The following is a 17,087-nucleotide window of genomic DNA, read 5'->3' as shown; positions in this document are numbered from 1 at the left end:
GAGGACGACGACTTCATCTTCCAGCAGCGCCTTCCCACATTGTCAGCCTTCAAGGCGGAAGGCGGGACTGGGGCGCATTCCAGCGCAGGTTTCTGGCGCATCAGGAAATGTCGGCCTGGTCCGACGCTACGGCGCTGCGGGCACTGCCTGCCATGTTGGACGACGACGCGCTCGCGGCCTTCAGGTCCGCACAGAGGTCGGACCGCTCCACGCTTAAGGCTGCGCTGGGTCTCATGGCCAAGGTCTACGGACCTCCCTCGGCGTGTCGCCATCACTTTTACGCCCGACGGAAGGCGGACACGGAGACCGCGCTCGCCTACCGCACGGCGTTGTTGGCTCTCGCCGACGCCGCGTTCCCTCGTATGGACGAGGAGGGCCAGGACGCGATGGTCTTGGAACAACTGCTCAAGTTGGCGCAGGACCTGGGGGTCCCCATCAACACGGCCGACGAGGTCGATATTTCTTCTTTGCGGGTCGCAACAAGTATACAGGCGTACGAGGTCCTCCAGCGTAAACAGGGGGTCGTCTGCACTGCTGCCGTGGCCTCAGCTCCGGGCCCGGTGGTCGCCGAGCCCCAAGTCGTCAGCCCACGAGAGGAGGCGTTCACCGCGGGACGACCGGGGGACTGGAGGTCGGGGGGTCGTTCGCCTCTGCGATCGGCCCGCAAGCTGGAGCAACCGAGACCTCCGACGTCCCTCATCACGTGTTACAACTGCGGCCTCCGGGGCCACGTGGCGTCCGGTTGCCGCGCTCCACGTCAGCGCGCCACGGGACCTCGGCTGGACGACGACCAAGGCCCCAAGTCATCCCTACTACCCCCGGCAAGTCGCGGCACTTCACATGCTCGGCCTACGCAACACACATGGGCCGTCGCGTTGCGGCGGAGGAAGGCCGGTTAGGGATCGGGGATTCGGTTCGGCGAGGGGGGTTCGTGCGGGACCGAGGGGACATTAAATGGTCTGAGTTGGGGCACAGGATAGTGGCTGCGTCGGCGGGATCATCGGTCGTACGGGATTCATTGACGGGGTCGAGGTCAGGGTGTTAGTGGACACGGGGGCGTCGGCGACTATTATATCAGACCTCATTTACAACATTCTCCCCGTCCAATGTCGACCTCTACTCCCGGTGGACGTGCCATTTTACGCGGCAAATGGGGGCTCGTTGGGCATTGTCGGCCAGATTAGGGCGTCCATTTGCATTGGAGATATTAAATTGTCGGGACCCGTTTTCGTTTCTTCCTTAGCGGTTCCTTGTCTGTTGGGCACAGACTTTTTGGCTAAAATGCCCATTAAAATTCTCATCGATCAGCGTTGCATTGAGCTACCATCGGGTCGCCGTATTTCATTTTGACGATCCTACCGAAATTCGGACGGCGTGCGCTACGATACAAGCGCTGGCGACGACACAGTGCACGTGCCCCCGGGTTCACAGATGTTAATTCCCCTCCGGTTGAGGAAACCATTGGTTGGGGAGACCTCGGAACAGGGCATGCTTTTGGGTCCTTCAAATAGGGCTGTCGGGGGTCTCGATTTGTCGGTGGCTCACACTTTGGTTCGGGCTGACAAGGACCCGTTCGTGATGGTTTTAAACGCTGGTTCGCGGCCGGCCGTTATTCAGCAGGGCACTGTGCTAGCTCACGCGGCACGGGTCCCTGGGAAGAGCGCCTGGTTGCGCATGTTGATCCAAACCCGACGCAGAACAATCCATCGAGGGAGGACCTTGAATGGGTCGATTCGCTGTGCGCGGACTCGAACGATTTGTCAGTACAGTTGGGTGCGCTGCGTGCGTTGCTGATAGAATTTTCTGATGTGTTCAGTAAGCATAAATATGACATTGGGTGCACGGACCTGTTGCGCCACCATATTGAAACAGGCGATGCGGCACCGGTCAGGCTAAATCCCTTCCGGCTGAGTCCTGTTGAGAAGGAACACGTTCAGTCGGCCGTCAACGATATGCTGGCCGACATTATTTCGCCTTCTTCCAGTCCTTGGGGAGCACCTATTGTGCTGGTTAAAAAGCAAGACGGTCCTTGCGATTTGCGTAGATTTCCGTCGCCTGAATAAAATATCCGTGGCTGACGCGTATCCGCTCCCCAGAATGGACGAGTCCCTCGATGCATTGTCTGGTGCGCGATATTTTTCAACTCTTGATTTATTATCGGGATTCTGGCAGCTGCCACTCGACGACGAGTCTAGACCTAAGACAGCATTTCGGACTCCAGGGGGCCTGTTCCAGTTTAACCGGTTACCCATGGGACTTCACTCCGCTCCCGCGACGTTTCAGCGCCTTATGGAGTTGGTTTTGTCGGGCTTGCAATGGGAACTTGCTTGATTTACCTAGACGATGTCATTGTTTTCAGTAAAACGTTGAGGAACACCTCCAGCGGTTGAGAGGGTATTTTGCGGATGCGATCGGCTAAATTAAAGTTTAAACCGGCCAAATGCCACCTTCTTCGTAAGTCCGTGAGATACTTGGGCCACATTGTCGATTCTTCGGGGATCTCTACCGATCCCGCGAAGACGAACTGTGTCAGTTCATGGCCAACGCCCACGTCGGTTTCGGACGTGCGCAGTTTCATCGGTTTTGCTTCTTACTACCGCCGATTCGTTGAGCATTTCGCCACCATTGCAAAACCCTTGCACGCTCTAACGGCAAAAGGAGTCAAGTTCCGATGGGGACCGGAGGAGGAGGCCGCGTTCTGCTCCCTCCGGGACGCCTTGGTGGGTGCCCCGCCCTTGCGTTATCCTGACTTTACAAGTCCCTTCTTGCTAGACACGGATGCTAGCAACACGGGCATTGGGGGGGTGCTCTCACAGGTCGTGGGGGAGTCGAAAGGGTGGTCGCCTATGGTAGCAGGGTTTTGTCGCCGGCGGAGCAGCGCTACTGCGTCACCCGTCGCGAGTTGCTGGATTGTTTTTTTTGTGCAGCAATTTAGACCGTATCTCTATGGCCGTCACTTTACGGTCCGGACGGACCACGCGGCGCTTCAGTATTCATTGAGGGTCGCCCAACCCTCGGGCCAATTGTCACGGTGGTTGGAAGTCCTCCAGGACTATCAGTTCACGACCACATACCGTAAGGGGTTGCGCCACACTAACGCCGATGCCCTGTCGCGATTGTCGCCTTGTCACAAATGTGCTGCTTGTTGGGATCGGCGCGCTGTAAACCGCCAGCTGCGGAAAGTATGGGGGCGTTGGCCCGCGGATGCACCGATCGGTGATGTTCCCGCTACCCCTGTGGGAGAGGACTCGCTGCTCTCACTGTCGCTGATTGAGTGGGGCCGTCTCCAAATGGCTGACAGCTCCCTGCTAGCGTTGCGTCGCAGGGCGGGGGTCCCGAGGAGGGCCGGGACGAACTGGCTCCTGGGTACTCAGCAGGGCCTGTTAATGAGATGGGACAATTTGTCCGGCGCACGCACTCGTGGTGCCTTCCGTGTGCGGGGAAAGTTGTCCTGGCCGCGCATGAACGCCTCTTGCATTTGGGGTAAACAAAACGCTTGCTCTGCTTCAGCGTGACTATTATTGGCCGGGGATGGGGAGTGATGTGGTGAATATCTAAAGGGGTGTGTTGATGCGCCAGACGAAAACCGCCGCCGTGGCGTCAAATCCACCACTGCAATCTATTCAGGTCTCGCGCACTAACGAGCTCGTGCGCTCGATATTTTGGGGCCTTTTCCAGTCACGCCTAGGGGAATAAGTACCTGTTGGTTGGTGTCGAATACTTTACCCGGTGGCCTATGGCGTGGCCACTCGCCAACCAGTCGGCGGCGGCTGTGACGGACGCCTTTGTCCAGGGCTACGTTCTGGACAAGGGGCTCCCGAACGCTTGCTGACCGACCAAGGGAAAAATTTTCAAGTAAATTTGCAAGAGGTGTGCGACCTATTGGGTACTAAGAAGGTGCGTACCTCCCCGTACCACCCACAGACAGACGGGATGGTGGAGCGACTCCACAGGACTTTGACTTCTATGCTGTGCCAGCAGGTGTGTGAGGCACATGTTGACTGGGACCTGCAGGTCCCGGGGGTCCTCGCCGCGTATAGAATGGCCCCCATGCAGCAACGGGATTTTCCCCATTCTATCTGATGTATGGTCGGGAAGCCGACCCGCCCATGGAAACGCAGCTGGGACTGTCCGCGCCACGAACGAATTCGAAATTGGCTGAACATATTAAATTTAACATTCATAAGCTGACCGAGGCACGGGAGGCCGCACGGCTTAATTCGCGGGCTCGCCAAATTGCCAACGAGCGTTTGCGTGCACGGAAGGTGTCCGTGCACAACTGGAAACCAGGCGATAGGGCCTGGCTGCACTGCCCTCAGGCACCTTTGGCTACGTCGCCTAAATTGTTGAAGCCATGGCGGGGACCCGTGGAGGTCGTGCGGGTTGCACGCCCCCAGTGTGTTCAGATAAAATGGGGAAAGCGCCGTTGGTACGTCACCCCTCCCGACTGAAACCGTTCTCGCCTCCATATGGCCTCCCTTTGTGTCGTGAGGGCCGAGCATGTGACGTGACCGACGACCAAGGGGGGAAATGTCTCCGCCTGATCCTCACATGTCTCCGCCTGATCCGCTCCCAGGTGTCTCGGAACTGACAGCTGCCGACCACCGGCGGCGGATCCCCGCGGCGCGCCGGTCCTTCCAGGCCCGATCCGCGCCTTCCAGGGCTGCCGGAGCCACCAGACGGTCGTCAGCGTCCCGTCCCATACGATGGACCGGCCAGGCGGACTCGCGCTCAGTCGCGCAACTTTTCTGACCAACCGATGAGCCGATGCGGCCGGAGCCTCGTCACTGCGTTCCCGTCCGCTCGCCGCTCTAGCACCCGGTGGAGGAGCGAGCGGAGGGGGGGGGGGGATCGATAGTCACAGAGACACTGGACACGTTCTTTTTCGGACTTGCTTTTATTTGTTGTTCGTCGGTTTGTACATAACTTGTTGTCTAGGTGTTGTGTGTGTTGTTGGTTTTTTTTGTGTTGTTGTCGGTTTGTACATAGGTTGTTGTTGGTGTTATGTCGTTGTGTTGTTGTTGTGGTTACGGGGCACACTGGGGGGGTTGGTTTTGTTGTGTTACTATGTGTTGTTGTTGTGTTGTTTAGCAGCCGGGCCGGCTGCGAGCTATGTGGGAGGGGGTGATGTAGTGGTGATACGCGCTGACAGTGGGGATCGGGGCAGCGTGGTGATTGGCTGTGTGCCGGTGACGCGCGCTGACGGTGAGGGATCACAGGGCAGCGCGGGGTCATGGGTTATGTGGTGGTGATTGGCTGTGTGTTGGTGACGCGCGCTGACAGGGAGTGATCGTGTGGCAGCGCGGGGCGATTGGTTGTGTAGTGGTAACACGCGCTGGGAAAACGGATCGTAGGAACAGTGCGCCGTGATTGGTCGACTAGTGGGCGCTCACATCGCGGTCCGCAAGAGGGCTATATAAGGCGGTGCGCGCGGGCGCTCGGGGAGTTGGTGACCAGCGAAGATTGAAGACGGCGGAGGAAGAGATAGGGCCCTGCGGTACCTAGTCCCGCTGTCCTTGTAAGGACCGGGGCTCTGTGTGACCCAGAGGCGGGACCCTGGGACCCGGGGCCGAACGTCCGTGTGAGGGCCGGCTCTCGGGACCCAGAGGTTGTGACCCACGCCCAAGCTTGGGGTGGGTCTGTAGGCTCCAGGACGTTACGGGGCTGGAGAGTAGTGTGAGCATGCAGTGTGAGCATCAGCGTGAGCCATAGTCACTACACGTGTCAGTGGAGTGTGTAGTGGGAGAGGTAGTGACCACACGTGTCAGTGAAGTGTGTGTAGTGTGAAGAATAGTGACCACACGGTGTATCGAGACAAGTCAAAGTTTAATAAAAAGTGTGCTACCCGTCAAGAGGTTTCCTGCCGTCATTCTGAATACTTCACAAGCATTGAAAGCCGGCCGCACGCGCGAAGCGAGGATGGACAGGAGGTGAAATATGACATCAGAGATGATAGTGGCCGACGCGCCCGTATCCACCAACACCCGCACGTCCACCCCTTGAATAGAGCCCGGCACCGTAGCAGAGCCCGTCGCGGCCGCTACCACGCGACGAGCCAACTTTCTCCATTGGGTAACCGTACGAAGCGAACCACCGACGGCCCCATCGGAGGCACGGACATACGAATTATGCGCGGTAGAAGATGCATGAGGTGACAGAGCTTGCCAGGTGTCTGATGCATACCGACTTGCCTGGCTAGGGTCACAGCTCGACGACGATGGCGGCTGCAGCGGCGGGGATCCGGGAAGAGGCGGAAGGTGGGAAGGTGGGGACGGCTCTGGCAGTCCCGCGCGAAGTGGCCCAGCCGGCCACATCGGAAACACGCCTTGCCAGCCCGCCGGTCGGCCCCCCGACCGGCGGGCTGGCCGCAGGCCCCCTCCTCGGAACCCAGTGGCCCGCTGCGGCCACGAGGTCGTCGGTCTCCACGTTGTCCGGAGCGCGGACGACCCGTGACGGCGCCCATCCTGTAGGTTTGACGTCCACAGCAGGGTCGCCCGTCCAAGCGGCCATCTGCGCCCAATGGTGCAAGTTAAACTGGGCATCGAGGCACTTGGCGGCCAACCGGGAAGTATGCGGCTCATGGCCACACACCGGCATCGGGATGGCAAGGTCCTTCGACAACTCCAACATCTTGCCGAGTATAAGTGGTTCGAGCAGATCGGACTTGGCGTCCGGGTAGGCAGTCATCGTGAGCGCCACCAGGGCGCCTCGGTAGGCGATGGGAGATTCCTCCGGACCACGCTGCCGCTGCACGAACTTTCTGTGAGTATCGGACGGAGGCTCGTACACTTCAGCCATTTCGGCAAACGCCTCCCGTAGCGTTGCCTTCTTCTCGGCAGGAATGGAGCGGAACACTGTGAGAGAAACATCGTCGAGGAGCGTAGGCAAGGCCTCCAACGCCTCCCCTTCCGTCCACCGAATGGAGCGAAAATCGAACTCAAAGCACCACGCTAAAGCACTCCAGTCCCCTCCTGCACTAAATTATTTCAAGTTGGGAAGACGATGGCTGCGCCCCGCGCCGCTGCCCCATCAGGTCCAACTCCTTGCGCTGGCGTTTCACGGTGCCAACAAAATGGCGGCTTCCCGCCGCGCGCCCGCGGACCCGCCCAAAATGGCGGCAGGTTCCCGCCCGAGTGAATCGCCCCGCCTCGGCAGCGCGCCATGCGGTCGTCCCGGCGCCATCATTGGCGCGATGAGCATCAGCAAGTTGAGCAGCACGGGACGTAGTGAGTCGATTTGCTCTGCCACGTGCCGCCAGCCGTCATCCGCGCCCGGGGAAGAAAACGGCCCGGCCCCGGCGACCACCTCTTGCACCCTAGCAGAGCCGTCCGTAGCTGCCCCGTCCAGGCCCCTCGCTCCCAGGACCGCCAGGTCCTGGCTAGGCTCGTCGTCGGAAGACGGCGTAGGTGGAATTTTTCTTTATTCTTCGTTATGGACAGCTCGCGTTCCGCTCCCCTCAGTCACTCCGCGGCACGTCACTGACTGACGTCCCAACCCCGCGCGGCTCTCGCGCTTCCCCGCTCCCACGCACCGCTGACTGACGGCGCACAGGGAGTTGTCTCCGTGCTACGTGGCCAATGGCTCGCGGAGACTCCCGATGTGGTCCAGCTTCCAGCTCCCACCAACTCACCTCGAGCCCCTTCCGGCTTCCCCTTATATCCCCTTTTCACGTCACCCATACCTGCCCTTCGCCACACTCCTTAAGAACCTTCCAGATAATACCCCTCCCTTAACACCCCCGGCTCCACCCCCAGACACTGCCCCTGATACTTTGTGGCGCCTGATTGGCTTAGGGCTGGGGTGGCGAAACCCCACATATGCTCGCATTACATCTGTATCTGTGAGTTCATGTGTGTGTAATTCTATGTGTGTGTCAGTCGATCTGTGTGTAACTACATTTGTGTGTCTAAAGTCGATGTCTGTGTGTGTGAGTCCATATGTGTGTGTGTGCGTGTAAGTCCATGTGTTTCTATGTGTGGGTCGATGTCTGTGTGTAAGTCCATGTGTGTGTCTGCCTTTTACTCCCGGGCAACGCCAGGTACTTACCGCTAGTATATATATAAAAGTCAAAAATTGTGTGTGGGTTTGTGGCGGAGTTTGTTTGTGGGTTTGTATGTGGGTTTGTGTGTGTTCGCGTACTTGGCTCTCCAACGATGGGTTTTTACGTAAATATAAATAGCCAGGGTCCACGCCATAAGCGCCACCGTGAGCAAGCGCTATTCCTTTTTCACATCCCTCAACTTTTAATTAGTTTAATTAGCAATTGTTGTGCACTTCCCTTTTTATTTACTTATTTATGATGCTTGCACCACCATACCAACTCACGCGCCTTTGGTGGGGGGGGGGGGGGGCATGCCAAGTCGCACGCCTTCGGTGGTAGTGAGGGGCACATTTTCTTTCGCATTAAAAATACTATGAAAATACACCAAACGCCCTGATAAATTCTTCACTGTGTGATATCCCCCCCACCCCGATGTGTGCAGTTATTACTACAATACAGTCGATACATGCTACCACTATAGGCCGTAGATATTACTGCAGAGCGGCCGGAGAGATCGTGGCTGGGGAGGGGGGGTCAGGGGTAGCAGCCCAGCCACAGCCTGCGAAGGTGCCACCTCGGCCATCTGGACAATGTAGGCAAGGTCGGAGGCTCTGCCCGGGACTAGGCCTCACCACCCCACTCGTCAGGTGAGTAATTTGTGCTATACAGTCGATAAATACTGCTATAGAGGCAGCATGTACTACTGTAGTGATAGCAGGTAGCCACCACAGTCGGTATGCACTGGTGTAATCATAGCAGGTACCACCAGTCAGTATGCACTGCTGTAATCATAGCAGGTACCACCATAGTCAGTATGCACTGCTTTAATCATAGCAGGTACCACCACATTATGCACTGCTGTAATCATAGCAGGTATCACCACAGTCAGTAGGCACTGCTGTTAGATTTTTAAGAGTAGTTTTGAAATATTTTTAAGACCCGGACAACCCCGGGTACTTTCCGCTAGTAGTATATATATATATGTCTTTATGGGTCTCTTATGATTATGGGGTTCTATAGGTCGGTCTGTATTAATCCCAATGAGTATGTGTCTCATTTTTCGATTTAAAGCTTTCGTGACTGCAGGGATTCATCTTCTTGGTTCTTTCGGTAAAGTCACGTAGAAGGGAAGTAATAAATAATAAAAAAAAACATAATAAAATTCTCACGACGTTTCGGCCACAACGCAAGCAGCCGTCCTCATGTGAAGACCAGGTCTGATTAGTACTACTTGTGAAATGCGTAGGAGATGGGCGGGGGGTTTTCAAAGTCATATTATGCCCGTGCATTATGCAGGATTAGCAGCATCAAAGGGAGGGGATAGCGGTAGCATTAATAAAAGTAAGGAATGTTAATAATATGTAGCTGCAGTAACTAAACAACCACGTAAAAATCTAAAGTATAAACTACATAGTATCATCAGTATACTAAATATACTCTCCAATAAGCTGAGCTACTAACAGTAAGTAATACATTACAATTCTACGTCGCAAAAAATATAATATGCTTCCTGCTAAACCTTTTTCCTTACATCACACAGGTCTATCACGTACTATATGCTGCCATAGACAAACCCAACATTGAATTATATACTCTATTACTATACACCACCCTATACCTTAGAATAATACATAGTGTAATATTACACTATGTATATTCTATCCACCCTACTGTATATCACACTGCTGTATATTCACTATACAATTACGATACTATATATTGCCTTATACATTGTATTAAACATTACAATTTTATACTACTTATTTTTATACAATCTGCTATACACTACCATTGACCGTCGAGTGAAAGATACTAAGAGGAAGCAACGAAATATGTCAATGGAAGAGTGGTAGTAGAAGACTTTCAGCGGAGCAAAAAATCCATTCCCTGCGGAGAATACAAGATATATAGTCATGCCAGTGAGTGGACTGCAGTCTGAAAGTCACCGTAAACGTGAACACAATTAGTTAAAATCCGAAATGGTTTATTACGTCCTTCCAATGATTTATGAGCCAGAATCCATCTTCTCGGTTGAAATTGTCTCTGTGTTTGTATATGTGGATCGCCTCATGAACGAATCTCTCATGGTAGCCGATGGCTTGCAGATAACCTCTGTCTTGGAGAAGTCAATGTCATGTGAGCCCACTGAATTGTAACAGTGATCTGCCACGGCTGAGGTGTTTGTCCTATCGTGTTTCAGGTCTGCTTTATGTTCACGGATGCGGACCGAGACATGTCGTTTGGTTTCTCCAATGTAACTGCTACCACAGAGGCAACTTAGTTTGTAGACGCCAGGGTACTGTATGTCTGGAACAACATCTTTTACAGACGGGACCAGATCACGGATTTTATGTACTATGTTGAATCGGACCTGGATCTTGTGTTTAATCAGGATTTTGGAGATCTTTTTGTGACCTCACTAATGTAGGGTAAGGTGATGGTTTGAAAGGCTCCTCAACAGGATCCTTCTTGATGGTTGGAGAGATGGCTTTGCGGATTGTGTAGTCGGAGTAACCATTAGCCTTAAGAGTATGGCGTATGTGTTGAGTTCACTGGCAATGTGTTCCTAGTCGGAGATGCATTGGGCTCTATGGTATAGAGTCTTGATGAGGGAATTCTTCTGGGATGGATGGTGGTGGGAATCCGGTTTTAGGTAAGCATCCGTATGGGTGGCTTTCCTGTAGACAGAGTGGCTCATTGAACCATCAGGTCTCCTTTAATTAGGACATCCAAAAAGGGGTAGCTTGCCATCTTTTTCGACTTCCATGGTGAATCTGATTGTGGCACATTAGGAATGGATCACTCTTTTAAGTGTGTCCTTGTGCAGCAAGGGAATAAGTGTGGTTCTGTGAAGGTCCTGATGTGCTGTGCAATGCATCAATGCATGTGTGTACAGCAGCATGTAATGTCTGAGTCGGGCCTGTAGGTGGCTGGCAGGGTTAATGAATAACCGCACATGTAAACCAGCCACATGGTTAATGGCGTCCTCGGAAGGATTGCTGCGTGTACACGCGCTGTTGCATTTACAGAGTGACGGTGCTGTTCTTCCCAAGATTCATATGAACCACAATAAATAAATGTGCTTGCCCTCGATTGGAGCACCTGCCCACGTTCCTTCATCTCGAGTGTGCAACATGATGGCTGGGTGTATGGAATTGATGTGGTCGAGAAATTGGTCTAGAGCAGGCCGGCCATGTGGCCAGATGACAAAAGGTGTCATCTACGTACCTCTTCCATAAGGTCGGGCGTAGAGTGGCAGTCTGGATGGCGTCAGTCTCAAAGTTCTCCATGAAGATGTTGGCTACAACCGGAGATAGGGGGGAGCCCATTGGGGTGCCCTCAGTTGGCTTGTAGAAAGTTCCATTCCAGGTGAAGTATGTATTGGTTAAGCAGTGTCTCACCAGGGGGGGTACCCCAGCATTCAGTCCTTGATGAACCAAGACTTCAATGATTGCGATGGTGTCAGGTACAGGAACCTTGGTGAATAAGGAAACCACATCAAACTGACAAGCAGGTCGTCTGGGGACAGGGAAATTCCCTTGATTGCCGATACCAGGTCCGTAGAGTTTAGTACCGCAGAGGTGGTTTTTCCAGTGAAAGGCCGCAAGATTTCAGACAAAATACGAGCCAGTTTTATAGGTGGGGGAGTTGATAGTAGAGACAATGGGACGAAGAGGTGTATCTTCTTTATGTATCTTTGGAAGGCCATATAATCTTGGTGGCCTGGCTGCAGAAGGTTTCAACGAGAACTGTTTGTTTGATCAATTAATGCGGTTGAATCAGAAATGATTTTGTTGGTTTTAATGACGAGGCTGTTGGTGGGGTCTCTTTTTATTTTTGTATAGCTGCCATCGTTGAATAATTCTTGAATTATGTTGTTGTATATCTATTTTGTCCATGATGACAGTGGAATTGCCTTTGTCGGCTGAGAGGATGACAATGTCATCCCTCTTTTTAAATTGAGCTAATTCAAAACGCTCATCTTTGCTGATGTTACTAGCTGGCATCTTCGCGTTTTTGAGGGTTGCAGCGATTTCAGATCTTGCTACGTCTGCAGTGATGTGACCCAGGCCCTTGAGAGCCACATATACTTGGGCAATGATATCATTAACTGGTATGTGCCTCGGTGTGACTGCAAAGTTTAGTCATTTAGCTAAAACGGATTTCAGACTATCAGAAATAGAACTGTTACTGCGATTAATTACGTCCTTTGTTAACGTCTAGCTTTTCAGTGTGTGGGTTCCGGTCTCTTATTTGAGAGGCGGTTGAATTTGGAAATCAAGTTGTCCTTACATTTGGTCGACATAGCGGCAGCTGAAGAGGCAGTCATATTGTCTACATGTCCTAATCCGATATGGACATTGTTGCAGTTAAAGATAAGTGTGATTTGTAGAGTGTCTTGTCTAACTGATCTAGTTTGGTGCGCGTAAGTCTGATTTTCTCTGAGATAATAGCTAAGCTTGTTCTAGACAGAATTCATTTAGCATTAGAAGAAGTTACAGCAGCAGAGGTTAGTGTAAATGCGATACAGTATATAATTTACAGCAGCAGAGGTTAGTGTAAATTGCGATACAGTATATAATTTAATGTTGGGTTTGTCTATGGCAGCATATAGTACGGGGTAGACCCGTGTGATGAAAGAGAATAAAGTTTAGCTGGTAGTATATTATATTTTTTTGCGACATAGAATTGTAATGTATTACTTACTGTTAGTAACTCAGCTTATTGTAGAGTATAGTAAATATACTGATGGTGCAACTTGTGTTTCCTCCGGAGATCGCAACCACCACCCTAAGACCTGACGTGGTGCTCTGGTCCCGTTCGCTCAAGAAGGTCTTCATCATTGAGCTCACAGTACCCTGGGAGGACTCAGTAGATGAGGCTTATGAGCGAAAACATCTGCGCTATGCCGATCTAGCTGCCGAAGCACGGCATCATGGCTGGAACACAGAAGTCCGACCAGTGGAGGTGGGCTGCAGAGGTTTTGTGGCAACATCTACAACCAGACTGCTTAGAGACCTGGGAATTAAGGGCCAGAGCCAGCGTTCGGCAATCAAAGCTGTATCGGAGGCGGCAGAAGGCAGCAGTCAGTGGCTCTGGATGAAGAGGAAAGACCCCAGCTGGGCCCCAAAGTGAGAGGGCCAGGGGGTATGCAGTCAACAATGCTTGACTCAGGGAGGAGGATGCCCCTGCCATGCATAGTCCCATGGGATGTTGGCTACCAACAACAAGGCAACTCCTATGACTAATTGGGAATGGGACGCAAGCGTAGGATTGATCACCCTGTCGCTGGCCGCCTTTGGGGAGGGTGTATAGTATGAAAGGCCGAAACACCCTAGGAACCAAAGGGTCACTACTGACGATGCGCTCCCCAAATTTCACCAGGCTCACTGTTCATGAACTCTTGGAAGTGCTTGCACAACGGATAGTAACATCTCATCCTGTGTTCTTTGGAATCTGAGTATACTGATGATACTATGTAGTTGTTTACGTGGTTGTTTAGTTACTGCAGCGACATACTATTAACATTCCTTCCCTTTATTAACGCTACCCCTATCCCCTCCCTTTGATGCTGCTAATCCTGCATAATGCACGGGCATAATGACTTTGAAAACCCCCCGCCCACCTCCTACGCATTTCACCAGTAGTACTAATCACATACCTCCATTTCCCATAAATATGCTAAATTCCTCTTGATATGTAAATTCTTTTGTCAAGGCGCCCTTCCCCCCTTCCAACCCAGCTTAAATATACGCTCCAAGCGTGGTGGTGTTTCATTCAGACGCTGTCTCCCCTACAGACCTGGTCTTCACCTGAGGACGGCTGCTTGCGTTGTGGCCGAAACGTCGTGAGAATTTTATTATGTTTTATTTTTATTATTTTATTACTTCCCTTCTACGTGACTTTACCTATGTGTCTTATGTTTCTATGGGTCTCTAGGAGTCTGTAGAAACATCCGTTTAGATTGTGGCTGCTGCTATAAATGTCTACATGATGATATAAGCCACTTCGTCGAGCTATCATTACGTGTGGACAGGTCTCTTCTGAACAAAAAAGCTACGTAGCCCGACATGGTTGCAATGAGAAAAAAAAGTTTAGTTTCAGTTTAAAATAGAGACTGGAGCACATTCATTATTCATTGCGCTGACTGCCACATGGGGATGACCGATTACAATAGGAAGTGTAATAATATAACAATAACCATACGTTAACAACAATGTGTTCATGAGGAAGGCGTGTGGAGTTATGACCCAACACCTGTCGCGTGAACACTGGCGTTTCCTGGTTGTGCGTCCGTCTAAATGGGGGCACGTTCGGCTCAGCCTCACAGCCCAATCAGTGTCAACTCCACGTTGCCATGGCAGGGACCAGAAAACCTACACAACAGCAACAACAGCCGGAATATTTGTCGTCCAAAAACCCACACAACAATCAGAGTAGAGAGTTGCGTATCACCAGCTCCCAGAGTAAATGGTAATGCCCATGATGCTGCTGCTGATGAAAATGCTGCTGATTGCTGCCAAGGTCGCAGGGCCTCGGTTCGTACTTGGGTCGAGCTCCGAGCAGAAAAAGAGCCCTGTTGATGGTGATGATTAAACGCTGACGGGTCTCCGAGTTGGTGCGGGCGCGTCCTTCCATCGTTAGAGCAAAAACGACAGCACCTGGTCTGCCTCACCGCAACTTCCTCAGTGGCGAGGGAGGGGTGCGAGGGGGGTGATCGGACAGAGATAGCGCCCTGGGTCTCAAGTTTAGCGGCGGATGCAGTCGGTTCGCGGACCGTGTGTGTGTGGGGAGCAGTGGCGCAGTCGTTAGCGCTGGGATGTCCTCTGGCTCCCACATTATTTAACATCTATTTCGACCACGTAGTTCGTGAAGCCTTCAATAGATGGACCGAAGGAATTTCCATCTGGTATAGATACAATGGGAGGCTAATCGATGCCCTGGTGCGGTCAAGGGATGGCTCCCTATTGCTTAGCCATGTTATGTATGCCGGCGATCTAGTAATTGCTGCTCAGAGGAGGAGTTGGAGGCGCTGCTGCAAAACCTGGAGCTTGCCACTAAGAGGTGTGTGTCTGGTAAGTGACTGGGGAAGCAGTGACGCAGTGATTAGTGCAAGGTGTGTTTTGCGGGGGGGAGCGGTGTCGCAGTGGTTAGGGCACTGTGTGTGTGTGGGGAGCGGTGGCACAGTGGTTAGCGCACTGTGTGTGTGGGGGGGGGGGGGGGGAGCCGTGGCGCAGTGGTTAGCGCACTGTGTGTGTGGAGAGTGGTGGCGCAGTCGTTAGGGCACTTTGTGTCTGTGGTGAGCAGATGAGGAGGCGGGTGCGCAGTTATTGCGCAGTTTGTGTTTCTAGTGAGTAACTGGGGGAGCGGTGGGGCAATGGATAGCGCACTGTCTATGGCTGAGGTAGAGAGTGGTGGCGCAGTGGTTAGCGTACTGTGTGTGGCTGAGATAGGGAGTGGTGGCGCAGTGGTTAGCGCAATGTGTGTGGACAGCGGTGGCGCAGTGGTTAGCACACTTTGTACGTGTCTGGTGTGAGTGGCTGAGGGAGCGGTAGCGCAGTAATGTGTGTGTGGTGAGTGGCTGAAGGAGCGGTGGCGCAGTGGTTAGCACACTTTGTGCCTGTGGTGAGTGGCTGAAAGAACGGTGGGGCAGTGGATAGCGCACTGTGTGTGTGGGGAGCGGTGGGGCAGTGGTTAGCATACTGTGCATGGCTGAGGTAGAGAGTGGTGGCGCAATGGTTAACACACTATGTGTCTTTGGTGAGTGGCTGATGGAGCGGCAGCGCAGTGAATCGTGCACTGTGTGTGAGGAGCGGTGGCGCAATGGTTATCGCACTGTGTGTGTGTGAGGAGCGGTGGTGCAGTGGTTAGCGTGCTGTGTGTGTGGAGAGCGGTGGCGCATTAGTTAGCGCACGGTGTTTGTCTGTGGTGAGCGGCTGAAAGAGCAGTGGGGTCAGTGGTTTCCGCACTGAGTATGTCGTTGAGGAAGGGAGTGGTGGCGCAATGGTTAGCAAACGATGTGTCTTTGGTGAGTGGCTGATGAAGCGGTGGTGGCAGTGGTTGGCCCACTGTGTGTGTGAGGAGCGGTGGCCCAGTGGTTAGCGCGCTGTGTGTGTAGGTGAGATGAGCGGTGGTGCAGTGGTTAGCGCACTATGTGTGTGGGGAACGGTGGCGCAGTGGTTAGCGCGCTGTGTGTGTGTGGGGGAGATGAGCGGTGGTGCAGTGGTTAGCGCACTGTGTGTGTGGGGAGCGGTAGCGCAGTGGTCGGCGAACTGTGTGTGTGTGGAGCGGTGGCGCAGTGGTTTTGCGCACTTTGTGTCTGTGGTGAGTGGCTGAAGGAGCGGTGGCGCAGTGGTTAGCGCACTGTTTGTGTGTGTGGGAAGCAGTCGGGCAGTGGATAGCGCACTGTGTTTGTGGGTGGGGAGCGGTGGAGCAGTGGTTGGCGCACTGTGTGTATATGTGAGGAGCGGTGGCACAGTGGTTAGCGCGCTGCGTGTGTGTGTGTGTGGGAAGCGGTGGAGCAGTGGTTGGCACACTGTGTGTGTGTTTGTGGGGAGCGTGGAGCAGTGGTTGACGCACTGTGTGTATGGAGCGGAGGCGCAATGGTTAGCGCACTGCGTGTGTGTGGTGAGCTATGAGGCAGTGGTTAGCGCACTGTCTGTGGTTAGTGGCTGACGGAGCGGTGGCACAGTGGTTAGCGCACTGTGTGTGTGCGTTAGGATGAGTGGTGGCACACTAGTTAGCGCACTGCGTGTGTGTGTGTCTGGTGAGTGACTGGGGAGTGGTGGCGCAGTGTTTAGCGCACTGGTGTGTGGGGAGCAGTGGATCTGTGGTTAGCACACTGTTTATGTCTGTGGTGAGTGACTGAGGGAGCGGTGGCAAAGTGGTTAGCGTACTGTGTGTGTCTGGTGACTGGGGAGTGGTGGCGCAGTGGTTAGTGCACTGTGTGGCTGAGTGAGCGAGGGAAGTGGTGCAGTGGTGGCGCAGTGGTTAGGGCACTGTGTGTAGGGAGCGGTGGCACAGTGGTTAGCGCACTGTGTGTGTG

The 17,087-nt window shown here is 53.3% G+C and overlaps 1 protein-coding gene across 1 annotated transcript in view; it reads left to right on the top strand.

Moving 5' to 3' along the window:
- Nucleotides 1-15,049: 15,049 nt before the first annotated feature.
- Nucleotides 15,050-17,087, top strand: part of LOC133348237 (uncharacterized) — a 35,150-nt gene continuing 33,112 nt past the window's right edge. The window contains exon 1 of the mRNA XM_061560954.1: nt 15,050-15,117. The gene's annotated coding sequence lies outside the window, so the exon portion shown is untranslated. The remainder of the gene's footprint in view (nt 15,118-17,087) is intronic.

Source organism: Lethenteron reissneri, chromosome 27 (assembly GCF_015708825.2).
Source record: "Lethenteron reissneri isolate LAM-NWPU_2019-01 chromosome 27, ASM1570882v1, whole genome shotgun sequence".
NCBI lineage: Eukaryota > Metazoa > Chordata > Hyperoartia > Petromyzontiformes > Petromyzontidae > Lethenteron > Lethenteron reissneri.
Note: the sequence above shows the minus strand (reverse complement) of the source record. Positions and strands in the feature narration are given on the sequence as shown.